This window comes from Protopterus annectens, chromosome 16.part0, assembly GCF_019279795.1.
Source record: "Protopterus annectens isolate FY-2018-M chromosome 16.part0, PAN1.0, whole genome shotgun sequence".
NCBI lineage: Eukaryota > Metazoa > Chordata > Ceratodontiformes > Protopteridae > Protopterus > Protopterus annectens.
In genome coordinates, this window is record NC_056750.1 from 251,013,064 (window position 1) to 251,036,568 (window position 23,505).

The 23,505-nt window shown below is 41.8% G+C and overlaps 1 protein-coding gene across 1 annotated transcript in view; it reads left to right on the plus strand.

The window, feature by feature from the left end:
• Window positions 1-23,505, plus strand: part of RABGGTA (Rab geranylgeranyltransferase subunit alpha) — a 1,248,770-nt gene that overhangs the window by 612,955 nt on the left and 612,310 nt on the right. The window lies entirely within an intron of this gene.

The window sequence follows — 23,505 nt, forward strand, 5'->3', positions numbered from 1 at the left end:
CATCCAGGACAATTAATGATAATGACAGACAACACCACAGTTATGTGGTACATAAACAAGCAATGGGGTACACACTCCTACCCCCTTTGCAGACTAGCCATGGCATTGTGGAATACGGCTTTGACCTGCCAAATACAACTACAAGCTCAATTCCTGCCAGGAAAGCTGAATACTCTGGCATACAAACTAAGCAGAAATCTCATGGACCCACATGAATGGAAACTGGAACCATGGATTTTCAACATGTTGACATGCAAATGAGGGGGTCCAGACATGGATCTTTTTGCCTCACCCCAGAACTATCAGTTGGACAAATTCTGCACAAGGACTCTAAACAAAAAAGCCTGGAAAGTGGATGCTCTATCATTCAGCTGGAAAAACCTGTCAGTTTATGCTTTTCCCCCTCTGCCTCTGCTCTCCAAAGTTCTACTAAAAGTCAAACCGGACAAACCAAAAATGATTCTGATTGCTCCAGATTGGCCTCGCCAACACTGGTACCCACTCCTGCGTAATGTCACACCCTCCACCATGGCACCTGCCTCAGACACCTTACTTACTGCCTTAGCAGAACAACCAAATTCTGCACACTCAGCTCCAAACTTTGAATCTTGCAGCGTGGCTAATCACCTAAATTCACCCTTGGCATCCCTCAGCAAACCTGTGATGGATGTCATTTTGGAGGCAAGAAGGCCTAGTGCTAGAAAATCTTATGCTGACAAATGGAAAAGATTATGTGCCTGGAATCAATCACAAGGAATAAGCACAGCAGTGCCCAATATTCCTTAGATTTTACAATACTTAACTGAGATGCTTCACAAGGGCCTGTCCTTTTCTTCCTTAAAAATCCATGCCTCAGCCATTTCAGCTCATTACAACACCGAACATCCCCTTTTCTCTCATTCTGTGCTAAAGCAGTATCTCAGAGGGGCCAAAAACTTAAGAGCTCCAACCCCTGCCTGGGACCTCAATTTTGTATTGGAAAAACTCACTCTCCCTCCTTTCGAACCAGCTGCTACTGCAGACTTAAAATTTCTCTCCTGGAAAACAGCTTTCCTTGTAGCAGTCACTTCAGCTAGAAGGATTTCTGAATTACAAGCTCTTATGGCAGTGGAACCTTTCATTATTTTTCATGCGGACAGGGTGTCTCTCAGGACAAATCCATCCTTCATGCTTAAGCTGGTATGCAGTGTGGCTCTTAATCCAACCATTCATTTACCAGCTTTCTTTCCCAATCTACAGAACAAGGGGGAGCAGATTCTGCATTCGTTGGATGTACACAGACAACTTAGATTTTACTTAAACAGGACAAAATCTCTAAAAATCTAAACAACTACTGGTGGCATTTGCTGCAGAAGCATAGGGAAAGGCTATTTCAAAGCAGACTATTTCCAAATGGATAAGCCACTGTATTCATTTCTGCTATATGCACCATGGTAAAACTATCCCCCAGGGATCAGATCTCATTCCACCAGGGCTGCATCTACTTCTACAGCCTTTCTCAGAGGTGTTCCAACCAGAGACATTCTAGAAGCTGCTACCTGGAGCTCAGTTCATACGTTCACCAAACATTATAATTTCCCTTTCTTCTCTAAATCCAGAGCTGGCTTTGCCACTGCTGTCCTGCAGGGCCTTATAGCTGGTCCTAATGCTGTATAAATCCATCCTCCCAACCATAGCTTTGGGATTCTACCCAAATGTAATGACTGCAACAGTGAAACACGAAGAACATAATACAGTTGTGTGTACACTTACCATAAATGTAGTTGTTCGAGTATATTCACTGTTTCAGTCCAGGTTACCCTCCCTCCAGCCCCCTGTTTTTCTCTTACTATACCTTTACTTTCTTTAACTATGTTTAAAAGCCTTTTTGGTGTATTTGCTTTTGTTTGGAGGCATATTTTTTGTGTTTTTAATTATATATTTTGCTTCCCATTTGGGGGGCACCTGACATCTAGGGCAAGAAAAACTGATGTAATGGCGTCTGCTGCATGTTTTATACCCCTGACGTCATCGAAGAAGGGACAGCAACCGATGCAGGACCCAAGACTTTGTTAATCATGCCGACTGAGGGCAACCTGCCAGCAGATTACCCAAATGTAATGACTGCAACACTGAATACACTCGAACATGTACATTCATAGTAAGTGTACACAACTGTACTATCTGAGCATTGCCATTTAGATTCATGACATATCTATTGAATGCCTTGTGGCTGTCTTTGGAATCTTTGGCAATTTTATTTTCATAACTAGCTTTTGAGGATTTTATGAGGGATATGAGCTTCTGACTGAGGCTGGTAAGGGAGTTTTTTGCATCCTGTGATTTTCCTCTTTTCTGCAACAATTTCTTCCTTCTGTTGTATAGTTTGTTTATAGCAGGGTCCACCAGATTGGCTTCTTTTTTTTGGAAGAGAGCATCTTGGTTCTATTTAGGATGGCACAATTCATGCATGAGTGGATGTGCTCGTACAGTGCCTTAGTGTAGGATTCTGCAGTCGAACTTTCAGATCCCGTCTGCATGGATATCATGAAGTTTGTCACTTCTGACTTGAGAAGCATGAAGTTGGTTTTGGAGAAGTTTTTTAAGGAGGTTTCCTTACTGGGTGGTGGGGGTGGGATGTGGATGTCAAGGGTGATTTGCTTATGGTCAGACCTGACCAATGAGGGGATGACCACTGGTGTGGAGCATCTATCTCCCATGTTGGTAATGACCAGGTCTAGGATATTGGAGCCCCTGGTGGGACAGTGGATTAGTTGATCCAGGGTGTTGGAATTTATGAATTCCAAGAACCACTGGGAAAAGGAGTTGGTACCCGAGTAGTTTTCCCAGTCAATGCCAGGGTGGTTGAAATCACCCAGTATTGGGGTGTTTGGTTGTATCTTAATATTTTCCAGTATGTTTAAAAAGGTGTAGTGAGAATCTTGAGGCATGGTGGGGGATCTGTAGCAAGCTACAATTTGGATTGCAGTCTTACCTAGTGTTAGTTGCACCTTGAGAATTTCAGATGCATTGTGCTGGGCAACTAGCCTGGAGGTGTGAATATCCTTGGTGAATATGGACACTCCTCCAACTTTAGTGTTTCGGTCTTGGTTTTGTGGCCGAAAAGTGTGGTAAGAGTTGTAGCCTGGTATTGCAGGGGTGCTCTCTGGGGCCTTGAACCAGGTCTCAGTTACTGCACAGATATCGATGTTCTCCATTTTTAGGAGTGCCTCGAGAGAGTGCATTTGAGGTTTAGGCTTCTAACATTGAGTAGCATTGCCTTCAGATTTTGCATGCTTGTATCTGTTACAGTGGTGGTTTTGTCCTTCGAGCTTTGCCTAGAAAAGGCACTATAGGGGTGGCAAGAGTTTAGCCAGTAACCTGAATCCCAGGGGTGACAGGTGCAGACCATCAAGGTTCATGACTTGGAAAACTGTGCTCATCATTACAGTGACATCTACAAGAAGAGTATCTGAGTTGCAAGCTCTCATGGTGGGTGAACCTTGCCTCATATTCCACAGAGATAGGGTCACATTAAGAATAAATCCGTCTTCCTTATATAGCTTTTCTGGATAAGTGCAATTTTGCACAATTATATTTTATTTCTCCTTTGTATTTTGGTCCCCGTTTAAATGTCATTTAGCATAATATAAGCATAGTTTCAACTGTCGTTAGCATACTGGAACTGATAGCAAAGTGATGCATGCAGCATACCTTAATATGGTTGAGGCCTTTGACAATATTCCACAGTCGGGAATTATGGGCAAACTAAATTGTACGTTCATTGCTATCAGACTGGGGTAGCAAGCCTCTCCATCTTAAAATATGTTGCCAGAGGGATCTCTAAGGCTCTGTACTGGGTTCAGTCCTGTTTGGTATCTGTTTCTGTAATGTTTACCCTGATGTCAAGGATCTCTGGTTAACTGTCTACAAATGTGGTGCTGTTATCTCTCCTGGATCCTATAAGAGGGCCTGTCATGTACATGAAAAAAGTGTGGCACTGTGTCCTTTGGAAAGCACACACCATTGTACCTGTCATTTAGAACCCCTCCCCCCAAAAATGTAGTTATTACGGACATGAGTACCTTCACAATTATGAGCTATGAACTATGTTTCAACAACCATGTTTCTGCAGTCATTGGAAAATCATTTTATCTTGCCCAGCTGATTAGCAAGGGTATTCCCTCATGATCCAGAGATGTCATTCCTCTCTACACTCTCCTGTCAGGCCTTTAGTAAGACATAACTCTCCCTTTGGCATGAATTTAATCAAATACAAGACCCAACTCAAAAGACCACAACTCGTCATCACTAGGAAGATAAATGTTTTATGTAGATCACCATAAAATTGTCTTGTCTCATAAAGCTTTACTGTCCCAGAGTCTCGTATGGGGTGACCCTCTGCCTACTTACAAGGTTTCTAATGACCCTGTCCTGTGTGAGCTCGTACTCTAATCAAAAATTTCCACTGCAACATAACCATAATATGCTGTAAGGAGTGAGATCTTCCAAAGAATTGCACTCTTCTGGGATAGACTCCCCACTGTGTTAAAGCAGCTTCCTGACCTTCTTTAAACACTAGATGGATTGATGAGTGTTCAGATGTATGAGTAATTTTATATACAAACCATTATGGAGACGTGAGGGACAACACATAGTCTGTATTGCTTTAGCTAGGCTGTGTGTGATCTATCTGGGTCAGCTGCCTCGCAGCATCCTACAAACGTGTGAACTGTACATTCAACTGTTTCAGTCTTTTGCCTTTTCTTTAACAAGCTTTTTGCTATAAGAATGTTAGTATTGTAACTGGTACCAGATGTAGAATTAAGTGTAATATTCCAGTCACAGTGTAATAGCACCTGTCTGCATTTTAATTTTGTAATGCTTTGTGTACTAAAGTCTTGCTATGTATGTCAGCAGTGGAGCTTTCTCCCTGGGCCTTTGTTGAAAATGGACTCTACCCAAATAAAATAAAACAAACTAACTAAATAAAATATTTATCAGAATATGGCAGAGAAACCAAGGGAACTGCAAAGAAAAAAAAAATCTTAGGCCGTCTATAGTATGAGAGCCATAATTTCTGTATCAGGATGACTGTTTTATACAGTTTCCAATCATTTGGGGCTGAAAGTAGTATTTTAACACAAACTGGGGGACTTGTGAAGTATGTATTTTGTGCTCTGAACTGATAATGAGACTGTTGTCATTTTATTCAGTGCAGTGTTCAGAACAATATCCATGTAAAAGTAGACTTCAGATTGCTATTTAGAGGAAGAAGAAGAATAGTGTGATTTGGTCGTTTGTTTAATACTGACTTGACTGTGTACAGCCATTATTTGGTATTCTGTTTTTTTTTTTTTTTTGTCCCCTGACTCCATGGACCGGGTTACATTGCACCCCCCAGACCCCACCATCTACCTCTTGTGTACCTAAGAAGCATAATATTAAATCAAGGAATATGCCTTAGCCCACAGCATGCATCTCTGCAGTAGTCTTGGGCAGGTGATAGGATCATTCAACTTCTTTTGCTTGTAGGTCCCCTAATGTGGTGATAGTACCACAGTAGTATGTGACATGTCCTCCTGGGCTGTTAACAGTACTTTTTTCAGGTATGGGAAAACCAAATTCTTTATGTGCAGGGGCAGTCAAGAATGTAGAATCTGTTGCCAGTGTGGATATGCGTCCCTCTGAGGATTCTCCCATTAATGTAGTGCATGCAAAAAAGAGACAGAAGATCTAGCATGTTGCAAGACAACAGTCTACATACTCTGTTTCCACCAGAGTTTGTGGCTATGGCCAGATCCATTATTCAGGCCATTGATTACAGTGTGCAAACCCTAGTTTTGAGTAACGCTGGTGCAGCTATCCCCCTTCAGCTACCCAAAGATCCTGATTTTGAAAGGGATCTGAAATCTGAGGTTTCGGAAGTGTCAGAGTCTGACCAGTCTGTTTCTTGTGAGGGTAAACTGGTTTAGAAACCCAAACAGATGTTTACTTTCTCCCAAATGCTAGCTAGATTTAGGGATGTGTTCATTTGGGAGTGATCCTTGTCTGCCCACAAGATCATCAGGGCATATTTTGAGGGATGAGGCCACAGACGTGGTGACCTTCCGTTTATTGATCCCAGTGTTGAAAGAGGTTTTTAAGATAGCTTTTAGTTCTCTTCTACTGATCGAGTCTCTATCTAAAAAAAGTTCTTCTTCTTTCGGCTTTTCCTGGTTAGGGGTCGCCACAGCGGAACTCCGGTCCACTAATGATTGGCAGTAGATCCCAGTGACCTTTGCTAATAAAAAGACCATGTGTTCTTCAAACCCAGTCCCTCAGGATAAACTAAACAAATGGCTAGAGTCTCAAGGAGAGAAGCTGGTGCAGTCCAGCTTGGTAGCTTTTAAGTGTTTAACTACCAGTATTTTATGTGGAAGTTTGTGTTGCGGTTCATGTATAGTTTACATGAGTTGACTGTATCGTTACCTTCTCAACAGAAAGACTGTATGAAAGAGATTGTTACCAATGTTTCTCAAGTGTTGAAACATGCTTTAAAGAGTGCCTTGGAAGAGGCTAATACTGTTTCTAGAAATGCATCTATGTCTGTGGGGTTAAGGAGGTTTGCTTGGTTGGACAACAAACTTTTCTGATGAGTTAAAAATGAGATTATGAATGCTCCACTTGAATGTGATTGTATGTTTGGTATAGCTGCTAATCGGTTCCTAAAACACTTGGACGACAGGGGAATGCTGATGCAAACAGGGTCTAAAATGTCCTGTGTTCCCAAGTTTCCCCTCAGTAAGCAGGATACTTTTTGGTGGCTTAATGAACAGAAGTCCCAGTCAAACAAGAAACCAAAAGGAAATGTCAGGATGAAAACTCCACCAAACCTAAGAGGTGTTTCTTTCCCAAAAAGAGCAACCCCCATTTCAACCTACGAGTATGCCAAGGCCTCGGCACCTGTCATTCCCAAGTTCCCCATCTTGAAAGCCAACTCTCAACAAGGAGGCCTTGACCGTCAGTGGTTTCCAACAAATGCGTGCCCAGTATCGATGGTAGAGGTTACAGGTGGTAGTGGAAGGTGCATCCACCTCTCTTCAGGCAGGTTCCCCCATATCCACTGAACCTATATTATGGCAGATGCCGGACGCAGGGGGGGGGGTCATAGAGCCAGTCCCTCTTTTGGAGAGAATAAAAGGTTTCTACTTCATAATTTTCCTGGTCCCCAAAAAAAGAGCGATCTTGTCCTTTCTGAATACCTTTATCAAGGTCCTCAAGTTCAGGATGTTCACTGTGCAGAGTGTGCTTGCTGTTCTACTGGACCACTACTTCATGGTGCCCCATAACTTTGAAGGATGTGTATTATCAAACCCTTATTGCTTATCACATCAGGAGATATTGGAGATTTTTTCTGTTTGGTTCGCACTGATCTGTGCAGTGTTCTTTGGGCTGTCTGCTGCACCTCAAGTGTTTACCAAATGCCTGCTCTAGTAGTGCCAGACTCTTGGTATTCACATTTTTCCTTTCTTGGATAACTTGTTGGTCTGTGCAGAGTCTGTATCGTGGTGTTTGGAATTGCTAGAGTAGGTCTCGAGCTTATTCTTCCAGCTAGGATTGAAGCTGAACCTCTGGAATTTGTGCCTGACACCCTCACAAAGAATAGTCTTTCTGGGGGTGCTTAATCAGCACAGACAAAAGAATGGCCTTTCTTCCTGATGATGATGTCCTGCCCTACCAAATAACATTTCAGGAATTCCTCAGGAGGAGCATTCCCTTGATAAAAGAATTCCTAAAAATTCTGGGACTGATGGCTTCCATGATTCTCATGATACCACTGGTCCATCTCCATATGAGGAAAATTCAGTGGTATGTACAAAATCGTTGAACTCAGCATCTACCTCCCATGGAATCCCATTTGCCAGTGCTGGCCTTCATCAGATGAGAGTTAACAGTGGTGGAGTGCACAGCTGAGTATCAGTCCAGGATTTCCTTTCCCATCTGTTATGGTGCAGTCTGTCCAGACATATTCATTTAACTTTATTTGGAGAGATGTGCAAGTGCAAGCCACTTGGAGACCCAGAGATGTACAGAAACACATCAGTATGAAGGCAGTGTTAGTGGTGATCAATCAGGTCAAGTTCTACAAGGCCGCCCATTCATTCTCCCTCAGCTCAAGGCCATAGTGACCACGGATGCTTCCCAGTTGGGGGGGGCACTTTCTGGGGAAACGGTCCAAGGTATTTGGTCCCCCAAAGAGGACATATTGCATGTAAATGTCCTAGAGATAAGAGTAATGCTCTTAACATTTCAGCCCCTCCAGAATGCTCTCTCTACAGGGGAAATTGCTGTTCAGACAGACAACACATCAGTAGTTTTGTACATCAGCAGTCAAGGAGAGGGACTAGATCATATTTCTTGTGTTGTGAAGCACTTAGAGTGTGGTAGTGAGCAATCTCATCCAACCTGTTTCCTCATAGCAATGCACATTCCTGGGAAGTCCAACATGATAGCATACAAATTGAGCAGGTCCATCCTTCTATCTCACGTGAATTCTCTCAACAAGAAAGTGACAGAAATGATCTTTTTTCAGTGGGGCCATCCTTGCTGTGATCTTTTTTCTTCTTCCCTAAACAAGAAATGCCCTAATCCCCCACAGGGGTAATCACCGAAGAATGCTCCACTTCGATTGGCCTCCCGGTCTACTTTATACCTACCCGCTGATTCCATTAATTCTGAAGTTTCTGCAGAAAGCTGCCAGGTTGAAGAGCAAAATCATCTTCATTGCACCTTACTGACCTCGACAGATTTAGTTATGTTTCCTATGGCTTCATCTACTTTACCAACCTTGGATTCTGGATCTGATTCCAAACCTTTTGTCTCATCCGACAGGCATGATTCACCCTGACATCTCAAACCTCAGGCTTACAGTCTGGTTTGTCCATTCCCATTAATAGCCAGACAACCTTTCCCTGTCTGCTATGTTTCATCTTCCTATAAACCCTCAACACGAAAACTCTATTCAAGTAAATGATAAAGATTTGTTTACTGGCCACAGCAAAATCGTACTGATCATTTCTCAGCTTTGATGCACAATATACTTGAATTTTTAGCTACTCGTTAAAGAAGAGTTGAACTCCTCTACCACTGAGGTTCATTTAGCAGCAATGTCTGATTTTCATATTGGATTTGGAGGTTCTTAAGTAGCCTCGGCTAAATTGTGCAAAGCATTCTTGAGAGGTACTCTTCTTTTGAGACCAGCATTTACTTCACCATGGAATCTGAACTTGGTACTGCAAGCATTAATACATTCCCTCTTTGAACCAGCAGCTAAATATGACCTTAATTCTTAATGGAAAACTGTCTTTTTAGTAGCTGTTACCTCAGCTAGAAGAGTTTCAGAAATTCAAGCCTTGTTTTCAAAACCTCCCTACTTGATATTTCATAAGGACAGAGTTACATTGCAAACCTATGCAGCTTTCCTTCCCAAAGTGGTGTCACAATCCAACATCAGTCAGTCCATTAATTTGCCAGTATTATTTCCTAAATTTGCAAACAAAGGTGAGTATATGATTCTCTTCCTCCTTTAATAAAATCCAAGAGCTCTAGTAAAAGATAAGCGCTTTCAGCTATGAAGAGCTGAAAGCACTCATATTTTACTAGAGCTCTTGGATTTTATTAGTTTACATGTTTGTTTCTATTAAAGGAGGAAGTGATTCTCATTGTGGTGGTTTTTACAGGCTTTTATTCAGTTTTCACATTTTATCCAAGGACTGTCTTTAGCTGTTATAGGGTGCTTTGTTTGTTTTATTTACTTAAAAAGGTGAGTACATGTTGCATTTGTTGAATATTCACAGACAATTACGTTTTTACCTGCAAAGGACAAAAGAAATCAGACCGACCAATTGTTTCCTTTGTAGATTTGAAATTGGGTAAACCAGTCACCAAAGTAACTTTAGGAAGATGACTGACTTGATTGTATTTCTGATGTCCTTCAAGGATGCATCTGCAGTCCTTACAAATGGGTTGTCCTGTCGTCAGGCAGCCCTTCGGTCGGCCGGATTCCAAAGTCTGGGTCTGGTCTCGGCTGATGTCGCACTCCACCCGACGTCATAGCTGCAGTTATTCGGGTATAAAGGCATCAGCCGACGCCATCTTCCTCGGTCTTTCTTGCAAGCAGAAGCTGTTCGCAAGTGCGGTCGGTCAGAACCAGAGATTGCTACTACCGAATACTTCTACTACTACCGAAGACTTCTAAAAAGCTAAGTACCCTGTTGGGGACTCTTTCTTGCCTCAGCCGATGTCAGAAAAAGTGAATAACTGTTTAACTTGTGGGAAACAAATACCTCATAAAGATTTCCACTCTTACTGCTTACCTTGTTTAGGCCCAGACCACGACGTAGCAGCTTGTCTAGCCTGTGCTTCTTTTAACCGACGGACGCTTAGGCGTCGGTCGGAGTGCTGAGAGTTGCCCGCTTTTGCTTACATTATGCCGTCGGATCCTCCGACTACGCAAATATCTAAAAGCGCAAAAAGGACCGACAGGTCCAGCGGTTTCGGCGAAACCGTGGTTAAGCCAAAGTGTCTCGGTTTCGCTGAAACCGAGCCCACGGTTCTTCCTTCAGCCGAAAGCTTACCTCTTACCGAGGCCTCATCCAACATAGTTGAATCGGCTACTGCAATCCCACCTGTTCTTGCAGGTTCTCAGGATTTATCTGATACTATCCCTTGGATATTTCTACCCCTGCGTGGAGCTGCTAGGCCACCTGCAACCATGTCGATTAAGGCCTTTGCCAGGGCTAAAGCAGCTAAATCTACCAAAACTGTGCCTGCTAAGACCCCCTCTCACAGGCCTAGCTCTAGTTCACAAATGCTTAGTCTAGCAGAGGATCTCATTTCTTTGATCCGGGGATCCCAACCACACCCAGACAGGGCCTCTCACCCACCTCCAGAGAAGAGGCCTAGAGTAGAGCCCCCTGAGCCAGTTTCTACAGATGACTCCTCTGATGATTCAGATAATTCAAACCCTCCAGAGGGCCCTTTTTCCCCTTATGAAGACTCTGATGCTGAAGAGTCCATTCCTTCTGCCTCTCCGCCTGAGGAATTTTCTTTTGGGGAAACCTTGCATGCTATGATGGAACAATTTCTATGGCAGGGACATGATTTTTCAGACTCTAGAAAAAGGCTTAGAACCTTTCTGCATTTACCACAGCATAGGCCTTTAGCCATTCCTCCAGTTCTTACTGTTGTGGATGATGCATTTAATGATGCTTGTACTGCTCCTGACTCTCTTCCTCCGGCCCCTGCTAAGCCCGATAGGTACTACAGGGTTCCGGACACACATTATCATTTGTATAAGGCTCCTGTTGCAGATCCCGAAACTATCTCCCAGGGACCTAAGGCTGTAGCAGCTACCTCTGCCAAAAACCCTCTCCCCTCTGAAAGGGAATCTAGGGCCTTAGAGAGATGGGGTAAAAAAGTTTACACTTCTGCTACTCTTTCAGCTAGGGCCTTGAACTGTCAATTCCACATGATCCAGTATCAAGAATTTATGTTAGACCAGTTAACTAAAAAGCTGTCCTCGGATGAACCATTAGACAAAAAATCTGTTCAGGAAATGGTACATAATATTCAGCAGGTCAGTAACCATTCCTTAAAATGCGGCTATGATGCATTGGACGCTTCCTTTAGATCAGCCATGACTGGCACAGTGATCAGAAGACATGCATGGTTAAAAGAGCAGTCCTTACCAGACCATGTTAAATCAAAGCTCCTAGATGCTCCCGTGGACAAGCTCAATTTGTTTGGCTCTCCTGACAGCAGGTGCTGAAGAAGATGGAAGAGAAGGCAAAATCCGTCCAGACAGTCAAGGATTTCTTGCAGGTCCAACCCCCAAGGTTTAGCAGGAATTGGCCCTCCAAGAATTGGTCCTTTCCAGACACCTCCAGAGCTCAGAGAGGCAGGAATAGGCACTCAAGAGGCAGGGGTCAACCCAGAGGTGCCTACAGGGGCGCCAGTGGCAGGCTAACAACCAGCGGTACAGCCACAGATCCAGCCACCACCACTACCACAGGACAATCACAGTGACTTGGCTCTGGCACCGCCTACCAGGGAACAACTAGAAGCACCCTTAGGCGGGAAGCTAGCCTTATTTTCAGTAAACTGGCATTACATCACAGGAGACAAGTGGATTTTTACAGACAATAGACCAAGGTTACAGGTTTCACTTCCATACTCTACCAAGGAAGAGAGGAATGCCAAACCTACCTCCAAATCAAAAGGCAGAAGCTCTAAAACAAATAACTCACTTACTAAGGATGAGAGCTGTAGAAAAGGTACCATCTTTGGAACAAGGACAAGGATTTTACTCCAAGCTCTTCCTGGTACCAAGAAAAGAAAACCAATGGAGACCTATTCTCGACCTGTCCACTTTAAACACATACCTCATTGTCCCAAAATTCAAAATGCTGACCCTACAGCATCTTCTTCCCATGTTGGGCAAGGAGTCTTGGCTAGTAACTCTAGATCTCAAGGAGGCATACCTGCACGTCCCTATACGACCAAATTGCAGAAGGTACCTCAGATTTCTTGCAGGATCAGAGCATTATCAATTCTCAGCATTGCCCTTTGGCTTATCTACTGCGCCCAGAGTGTTCACGAAATGCCTGGCATCAGTAATTGCTCATTGCAGGCTTCAGGGAATTCAAATCTACCCTTACCTGGACGACTGCCTGTTACAAGCGGACAACAAAACAAGCTAACAGAAGACTTGAAAAGGGTCATTTATCTACTGCAAGCCCTGGGATACACAATATAAAAAGTCAAGACTGATACCATCCCAAAGGATAACCTTTTTGGGTGCAGAACTGGACACATCAAAACAAATGGCATTCCTAACAGTAGAAAAACAGGAGCAACTCCTCTCTACTTCTTGGCATTAACAAAACAGAACCAGCTAACAGCAAGAAAAGTCCTGCAAGCTCTGGGTTTCATGGCATCCTGCATAATATTGGTTCCATGCCAGACTGCATATGAGAAAGTTACAGTGGTACCTAAGGAATTTATGGTCTCAGCACAAGCACAGCCTAGAAACCCAAATTCCAATAATCCCATGCCTGAAACAAGAATTCCAATGGTGGGCTCAGGCCTGTCAATCAAACAAAGGACTGCCCTTCCAGCACTCAACCAAGCCAGACCATCACAACGGACGCCTCAGACCTCGGTTGGGGCACATGCTGGACAAGTGCATACAAGGCTTATGGACTCAAGACCAGCTGCACCTACACATAAATCAAAAGGAAATGCTGGCAGTAAAACTGGCAATTCAGACATTCAGACCATTTCTTCGACAAGGTCAACTGTTGATAAGGACAGACAACACCACAGTTATGTGGTACATCAACAAACAGGGAGGCACACATTCATATCCTCTATGCCGGATGGCAATGGACCTCTGGAATGTGGCCCTGAGTTTCAACATTCAGTTACAAGCAATTTTTGTGCCAGGAAAAGAAAACACACTAGCAGACATAATAAGCAGAACTACCACGGATGCCCATGAATGGATGCTGCATCCGGACATCTTCAAAACCATTACAGGCAAATGGGGACTACCAGAAATAGACTTATTTGCATCCCCACACAATCACCAACTGAAGAAATTCTGCACAAGGACGTACCACCCACTTGCTTGGAAAGTGGACTCCCTATCTTTCAGTTGGAAAAACCTGACAGCATATGCATTCCCACCACTTCCTTTGATGCACAAGGTGCTATTGAAGATCAAAGAAGACCGTCCAACGATCATCCTGATAGCTCCAGACTGGCCAAGGCAACATTGGTACCCATTACTGAGGAGCATGTCTCGGGAACAAATATGGCCTCTACCCCTAGTTCCCTTACTGTTAACACAGAACAACTACAAAACCCTGCATCCAAACCTGAAAACACTGCAGCTGACTGCCTGGAACATTGCATAAGAACAAATAACCCAGATTTATCCCAAAGGGTTAAAGACATTATCTTGGAGGCTCGCAGACCCTCAACAAGAAAAAATTATTCAGCAAAATGGAAAAGGTATCACATTTGGAGTACTGCAAAAGGAGAAAATGTGTCACTGGTAAACATAGCCAACATCCTGGAATACTTGGCAGAGCTCTTCCACAATGGCCTCTCCTATTCTTCCATCAAGATTCATGCATCAGCTATTTCTGCAGAATACAACTTGGATCCTCCAGTCTTCTCACATCCCCTGCTCAGGCAGTTTCTGAGAGGAATTAAAAATGTAAAACCACCTAGAAAGCCACCATTGCCAGCTTGGGACTTGAACTTTGTGCTAGAAAAGTTGACACTACCACCTTTCGAGCCAGCAGCAACAGCAGAATTACAGTACTTATCATGGAAAACTGCTTTCCTGCTTGCAATCACTTCAGCAAGAAGGGTTTCTGAACTACAGGCATTAATGGCAGTACAGCCCTTCCTGATCTTCCATCAAGATAGTGTCCATGAGAACAAATCCTACTTTTATGCCAAAGGTGGTCTCCAGGGTATCCTTAAACCAGGCTATCCACCTGCCTACATTCTTCCCCAATCTACAGAACCGGGGAGAAAGACTGTTGCATACCTTGGATGTACACAGGCAATGACGTTACTACCTGGACAGGACCAAGAGCAATAGAAAAACTGACCAACTACTGGTAGCATATGTAACAGGAATGGAAGGAAAAGCAATTTCAAAACAGACAATCTCTAAGTGGATAGGAAATTGCATTAGATTCTGTTACTCTTACCATGGGAAGAAAACTCCAGAAAACATCAGACCTCACTCTACAAGGGCTACAGCCACTACCACAGCCTTTGTGGCTACAAAAGACATTTTAGAGGCTGCTACTTGGAGCTCCGTGCATACATTTGCCAAGCATTATAATTTACCATTATACTCCAGATCCCGAGCAGGTTTTGCCACTGCTGTTTTGCAAGGGATCTTAACTACACCATAATCTAATCTCTCCTCCTCCCCCAGTTTGGCTATGGTATTCTACCCATTTGTAAGGACTGCAGATGCATCCTTGAAGGACATAGTACAGTTTTGTACCTACCATAAATGTAGATGTCCGATAGGCATGCATCTGCAGTCACCCTCCCTCCTTCCTCTGAGGTACTCCTAGGGTATTTACCCATCTTCTAGCTAGCTGGGGAATCTATTATGGTGTATTTGTTTGTATATATGTATACATGTTTATTTTTATTTGCTCTCTTTTATTTGGAAACTTTTGCAATTATCCAAATTTAGCCTTCCTAGAGGGCACCTGGCATCTGGGGCAAGAAACACTGAGGAAGATGGCGTCTGCTGATGCCTTTATACCCGAATAACTGCTGCTATGATGTCTGGTGGAGTGCGACATCAGCCGAGGGCAGACCCAGACTTTGGAATCCGGCCGACCGAAGGGCTGCCTGACGACAGGACAACCCATTTGTAAGGACTGCAGATGCATGCCTATCGGACATCTACATTTATGGTAGGTACAAAACTGTACTTTTTCTATAACAAATTGCGTCTTATCGTAACTAAATCTATAAGAGGAGCAAAAAATTAGCAGCAAAGGATGAGAACCACAGGTGCAAAAATCCAGTAAAATGCCTTTTATTGGTAAGCACTTTTGTCAGGTTTAAAATTACCAAACTTCAGTCCGAAGAAGTTTTGTGATTTTAAACCTGACGAAAGCGCTTACCAATAACCGGTATTTTACTGGATTTTTGCACCTGTGGTTCTCATCCTTTGCTGCTAATTTTTTGCTCTTTTGGTTGGTGAACTTTTGTAAACCTATAAGACCCCATTCTACTAGATCCATGTCAACTTCTTCAGTATTTCTATTCAGGTTTTCCATGGACAAAATTTGTGCAGCAGCAACTTGGGCAAGTCCTCATACCTTTATCACTCATTACAGATTAGATGTGGCCTCGAGGGGTAGTGCATCTTTTGGTTCAACTGTGCTCAGGAATATCCTTCCTTGGAGTCCACTCAGGGTTTTAGGTATCTGGGGACTCTGTCCCAACAGTTGAGGATAGAATGAAAATCAACATCAGATAAAGTTACATACTCACCATAATATTCCACCTGTGTTGTCAATTTTCATTCTTCAACTTTCTGCCCGCCATCTCTCATCCTTTGTTTCTACAAATTTCTGGATGAATAAGATAGGGACATCACTGTCCTTTTGATTGAGCTCCTGATATGGTTTCCTCTGTAGAACATACAGAATTTAAGTATTCTTCTCCATATGCGTGTTAATAGATACCATTTCTAGCAAAATCAGCAAACAAGATCCGAGATATGTTGGGGGTTGGTGCATCATGTGTAAGGGAGAGAGAGACAAGAGCTTTTTGATTGCCACAGGCTTTAGTAACAGCCAAGTCGGATCGAAGGATCGGATCTGAACCCAATGGTTGAGGGAGAATAAAAATTGACAGCACAGATGGAATGTTATGGTGAGTACATAACTTCTTTTTAATGATTATTAAATGATATATAAAAATCAATGTATACCAAGGTTATATATTCCTCATTTTGAAGGAGGTATGGGCCTCCTTGAAATTGATTACATGTGTAGATCTGCAGTCATAAGACTGCATACATATCTGTTTCCTTCTCCAGAATGAAACATAGTGAAAGTTTTATAACATGGGAAGAGGTCTAAGGTGACTTCCCTGCTTAGCCAGAAACATATCAGTGTCACGCGAGACTGGAAATCAAACCAGTAGTAGACAAATCTCGGGCAACAACTGAATGTGCCAAAAAACACACACAAGAAGTAATATAAGGAGAAGGATCAGATGTGAAGGTAAGAAATGTGAAGGCATAAATATAGTTGCAAGTACAATAAACGCCTGGAACAATCTCATGTTGATCAACATAGAATGCAGGAATGTTTAAGGAGAGGTGAATTTAAACCAAAAGATGAAAAGTTAATATTGGCGACCCAGGACTACGTACATGTTGGTTTACAAAGTCCATTCAACATGTGGGAGAAATAGACAAATGTGGGACCTGTAAAACAGGACTGGAAACAGTCACAAATCTTGTTGCTGGGTCTGATACACTAATGGCAGAGGGCCTGTATACTGAAAGACATAATGTGGCAAGATTGTTACAATGGAGATTTTGCAAACATTACAGTATTGAAGTACCTGAGGAGCACTGGAAACATGAGCCACAAAGCATTGTAGAGAATGATGAAGTTTATATCATATAGGATGGGGGATTACACATTACCAACAGTTCAGAAAGTAAATTCTTGAAAAACAGATACAATAGCCCATGAAAAGAAGACAAAAATAGCGTTGATCATTGAAATTGCTACACCAATTGATAAGTGCTTTATGTACAGAGAGTCACAAAGTCATAAAATACCAGGATTTGCAGGCAGTAATGAGGGAAGTGTGGAAGAAGGCTAGCCAATACAGTTCAATAGTAGTAGGAACAATGAGCCTCATAAAAAAGAATTTGGTATCGATACATGTAACACCATATGAATTACTGAAGGATTCAGTTGTGGGCACATTGCGGGTGCTGTAGAGAGCAGTTTTGGCTAACATTAAAGACTGAAACAATACTGATTTCATGAACTGTAATAATAATTTGACTTGGGAATGGGGTCCATTCCTGTCATGGTAGTAGAAACCCAAATGGCTTGGAGAAATTAAACTGGAAGAAGTTGTCCAGTGTTAAGATCTGCAGTACCTTCTGGAAATACCAAAGAAAAAAATACATATTGCATTAGTCATAAGTGATTGGAGTGCTACAGCTGATAGTCTAATACAAATGGCATAACAGGCACGTTTAGTCTTAAAGTACAAAATGAAGCAGTGCACACACTATAATAAACTTCTGCCAAGGCAATTCACTAGTCACAACAAGCACTAAACAGCCTAAGGTATGACTTAATGCATGGATATCCTGAGATGGTCATTGCCAAAATTGGACTATTTGCTTTGCATTCAAAGATGGAAGAGCTCAAAAAATTAAAATTGGAGCCAACTTCACTTCTCACTAAAAGCTTCTTATTGCAAAGCTTACATTTATGTTAAAGAAAACAAGGAAAGCCTCCTGGCTTTAAGTAGATGTAATGATGATTATAATAGATTTCAAGGATTAGTCCAGGCAGGGGTGTGCTTTAGGTCAAAGTACATGCAGTTGTGCTCCTTGGTTTTGGTGTGCCCACACTTGTCACTGCTCCCAGTCCTGGCTGTGTAACCTCTACAGCTTAGCCCACTGAAGAAGCATCTTGTGGGTTCCACAAGGTGCTTTTTTGACAGGCTGCAATGTAGAGGTTAGTGCAACAAGGCATTTCAGAATGTGTAATCTTCTTGCTGTCTTTAGTAGGCATTTGCCTCATTAGTGGAACGGGCTTACATATCCCTAAATTCCTTAAGCTGCCCCTGGTCTTACTTTTTTTTTCAAGAGTGTAAGAACATGCTGTGTTAGTGAGTTGGTGGTTTGTTGGTGGTGGTGGTGTTGCTGTGTGAGCTTAGAAAGCAGAATGCATTTTTTTCCAGAGAAACAGGAACATGTAAGTTAATATTTTTTTTTTTTGTCAAAATCAGATATTCGGTTCAAGATAGGGGCACAGGATCGGCTCGCAGTAATAAATGGGGGTGGGGTGGCACTGCTTGCCAAAAATGGTACTTTTACAAAGAAAAAGACAATGAGTTTTTCTGCCAAAATCTGTATATTAGAGTATTCAGGTACTCATTTTGCAGTACATTTTAACAGATCATACCTCTTAACTTGTCTGCTTAAGAATTCACAGCAAAGGCAAAAAGGAGGATAAAGGCCAGAAATCAGGAACAATTTTAAAATATTATTCTGCTTCACTTAAAAAGTTAATAGAGCAACTTTTGTGTCAACACCATGTGATATACTGAACATGTTGTTAATTCTACTTGGTACTTTACCTCCAGTATTTCCCACTAGCTCTTGTTTGTTGTCACCTTAACTTCCAAAGGGAGAGAGATTGTGATTTTTATTTATTTTTAATACCTTCCTTCCCCAAACCAACTCCAGATTCTGAAATTCACCTACTACGTGTTTTTTTCAGTTTGTCAGTCTTTTTCAGAAGAGATGAAAGTCGAAGCTGTTAAGCAAAGATTCTGTGATGTTCAGCACCTGGCACTTGGATTCCTCCTGAAGGCAAAGTGAAGTCTTGGGTAAAGAAAGAAATTATTTTGAGAATGGAGTGGATTTGTATCCTATAAATGAAGTGATTTGGTTGCAGTAATTTCTTTTTATTCCCTTTTATTTCAGGAGTGAACTGTTTTGTCCCTTCTTGCTTGTGATTGGTATAGACACGGTATTAAAATTACTTTAAATCTACGTGCATGGAATTACTAATTTCTGAGAGTTGTGTACGTGTGCGCACTTGGTGCATGTGTGTGTGTGTGTGTGTGTGTGTGTGTGTGTGTGTGTGTGTGTGTGTGTGTGTGTGTGTGTCGTGTCTGTCTGTGAGGGGAAGGGCAAGAGTTTGAAAGTACTGTATGTTATGATGTAAAGTATGATTCTAAATACAGACATTTTGAGAGGTGCTAAGTAGAACACCCAGCCACAAGCTTTGGTACACAGAGTACGACTGATATAAAATGGGTCTATATTAGATAAACAAAAGTTTATCTTACCGAACGCTGACATTATCGAAAATCCCGGAACTCAAAACTGCAATTGTGGGGAGTTGTGCCCCCCCCCGCTAAATATATATTCCAACTCCGAGATAGCACTACAGTGAGGAAAAGGCAAATATTCCCATCTTCACTGTACTGCAATCTCACAATTCTGGTTTCGGGTTCTGGGATTTTCGTTCATGTTAGCGTTCGGTAAGATAAACTTTTCTTTATCTAATATAGACCCGTATAAAATGAGGTCTGTATGTACAGAGAGAAAATACGCAAACAGTGAGTTTGTTAATAAAGTGAATGGAATGCACTCAGAATGTGAAAAGACACTTTTATTTAGTCATTCAGTTCTCCCCTTGAGGTGTCTTGGTGACAAGTAATTAGCATTGTGCTTAATAAATTATTAGGTTCTTGTAATAAAAATAGTTTTATCAGCCTGAAAGCAAAATGATCACAGTCTGGCTGAGGATGGCAAAAGTGAGGGACAGAACTAAGTAAACTTATGGAAAGTGGGTATGACTGACTGACAGATTTTTATTGCAATAGGTAGTTGTATGAATGCTACAGATGTTGAACATAGTAATATTATGGTGCTCTTATACAGATGAAAATAGTAAACAGTGATATAGGAAATCAGTCTTGACAATGTCTATAAATTAATGCAAGGCACTATAACAGAAAGCGAGTAGTTCATATTTTACTGTGGTGAAGGTATTTGTGGTCTGGGTATGGAGGGGCAATTCATTTGATCAAAGTAGACAGTCTACATTGTGGGTAAAAAAATAAATTAACAATGACCTTTCCGCAATGTGTTGTAAATTGTACAATGGCATTTGAAAATGAAGCAAAACAAAATGGCACTCATGCATCACAGTATTTGCTTGTCCAGTTTGGTTCTTGTCTAAGATGTCTTCTAAGCAGACTGTGCATATCAAAACTGTGTCCATTTGGGCTTTTGTCAGGTACCTTGATTCTCACTCACCCATCCTAAAGACCTGTTATGACTGAATTGACAATCCTCCAAATTTTCTATACGCGTGCGTGCATGTGCATATACGTGCATGCATAGAGCATAGTTGTCAAATATCCCTGACTTTCCTCATATTTTTTACTTGTTCCTCCAAAGATTTGTGGTTTCCTGACAGATTTCCATGCTCTGTATTCACTAGATAAAGACAGGAATGTGAATTTAAGATTTCAAATCCTTCAGGCATATACCTGTTAATGTAAAGCTTGTTATTCTAACAACTTTAAGTGTACAAGGACAATGTTTAACATCTGTTCCTGTTTTTGGGTCTTGTCTTTGACTCTTAAACCAGTATGTTTTGACACTGGTGAGCTGAAATTCACTTCTGGACTACTATCTGTGTATTTATTCATGAAGTGTGAACATTCATACTAGTAATTGTAATTGATGGTCAGGTGTGTGTGTTTGGCATAGCTATTTATGGGCTGTCCATTGTGTGCTTATTCATCTTTTTGATCTCAAGCAGGTATCCGAAGCATACACACTCATAACTGATTGTCAAATATGTGTGTATGTGCACATGTCTGCATGTATTTTGTGTATGGTTTTGTAGAGGGTATAGCTGTTCCCAATTTTGCCTAATTTTTGGTCTTCCTGTACATTGTGATTTTCTAGCAAATTGTTGTGGATTACATTTACTAAAAGTAAAAGGCATGTGAGTTTTCAACTTCATGTCCTTCAGAAAATGCTTGCTAAAGCAGGTGGGGCTTGTGAAAGAAGACGGGTGATGCATAGATAGAGGGGATGGTGCTGGGTGATAAGTGGGGTGGGACTGTGGATCTTCCCCCAAATGGTACTGGGTGATAAGTGGGGTGGAACTGGGAATCTTCCCCCAGATGTCCCATATTGGATTCCACAGTTGCTAAGACTGGCCTTGAGACCAGGTAGAGTACCTGAAGAACTATGAACAGAAGTATGTGATATTGTCCAGGAGGTGGCAGCAACAAATATTCCAAGTAGAAAAAGATTAAGAAGGCAAAATTGTTGCATTTGGGCCTTTATAATTGGCTGAAGAAAGGAGAAAAGCAAAAGAAAATGAGGATATAAGAAAATATATCAAACTGAAACCAGACTTTTGAGAGGTTAGCAAGACAAGATAATGAACTTATTTAAATAAGCAGTATAAAAATGGAAGAAAGTCATAGAAAGGGAAAGACAATATCTCTTCAAGAAGACTGGAGATATTAAGGGAAACTTCCAGGTAAAAATGGGCATGATAAAAGACAAAGATGACAGAAGATGTTTAGAGGCGCCAGGGGTATGCAGGAGAACTATGCAAGAAGGGCCAACTGTCACAAATGCTTGCAGTGATGCATTCTCTGATCTACAGTCAGATATCCTGGAGAGAGTTATTTTCCATTTGTGTAATGTATGTATTTCTATTTGTTAGTCTTTTCCAGACTCTGCCTGAGAGCATTGTCTGGTTAAGTGACTAGCACACAGTCATACAGTCAGACAAATGGAGGCTGAAAGATTATGTGGACACTAGAAAGCCCTCCTAATAAGTGAATGCTAACATCTGCATTTTACAGTCTTGGAATATGCGATTCATTGTTTAGATGTTAAGTAAAATACCTCGTTATTGCTTAATTTGCATCTCTGAATTGGGTGTAATTACCACCAGTACTAAATAGCATTTTCTAGTGCTAATTTGTACTGGTGATTCATGTGTCGAGTTGGTGCAGGTAGCCCCCTTCATTCACTCTCCCGCACATATGCAGATTTTCATACATAAGCCACCACATACTCCCTGTGCATGACGGCTCTCCCCTTAGGTGATCACATTTACTGACACACCCACCCATCCCTATCCGTAATTTACCAATCTCCTAACTAACCCTCCTAATGCAACCACTCATGCAGACAGAGACAGACACAGTCACCTGAGATCACTCATACACCTGCAAACATGCCCACATGCTGAAACACACACACACACATCTCCACTACTCCTTCCTAACATTACATGTAACATGATCTGTTCCTTTGGAAGTGATGGGGAAGCACAGTATTTTGGCCATGTTAATTTACCTAGGCATTTACAGGGAAGAGCATATGACTGAATAGCATAGAGCAAACCCCCAGAATGCCTCTGTAGCATGTCTGTGGTGATGGCCCTCCATGGTGATTCTTCTGGAATGCTTGTGAATCATAAAGGGCACCCACCAGTGGTGGGCTGCTTACCACTGGCATTAACCCTATCTGAATCACAACCACTGTTAGTTTTATAGAAAGATCATAGGCTTGAAAGAACTTACAGTGAGGGAAAGACATATTAAGATGTGGCTTTCAAGAGGGGAACTGGTCTTGGCTTACAAAACATATAAAAATAAGTTCTAGTTCAGATCTGTAGTATTGCATTCCATAGAACATAAAACTGAGAGATGTACATCTGCAAATCAGATGAGAGTTTAGTAATATTGAAAAAATTAAGAAGTGGTATATCAAAAGCATTTTTTAGCACTTAGAACAGCCTCCCAAATAATATGAAGACTACTGGATTTTAGGGACTTGCTTGATCAAAACATGCAACAAAAAATATCTTGATGGCCAAATATGTGGAGGTTTATAACTTGGGAGCCCAAAATATATGTTATATGGAATTGTGCTGTGTAATTCAGGTCCTAGTAACAAACATTTTAAGAAGCTAGTGCCAAAAAATGAAATATCAGGGAGAGATAAATTTAATCTTCTATTATAGTGAGCACCTTGTAGGGCCATTCTGAATTGCCAGTACTACTCAGCTGAACTAGAATGTTCCTTTCAGAGTATTGCCCACCGTCTCATATCTTTGGGTTACATCTTTGTCCTGCACTGTGATTATTTGTTGCCACAGCTGCTTGCTGTGATTT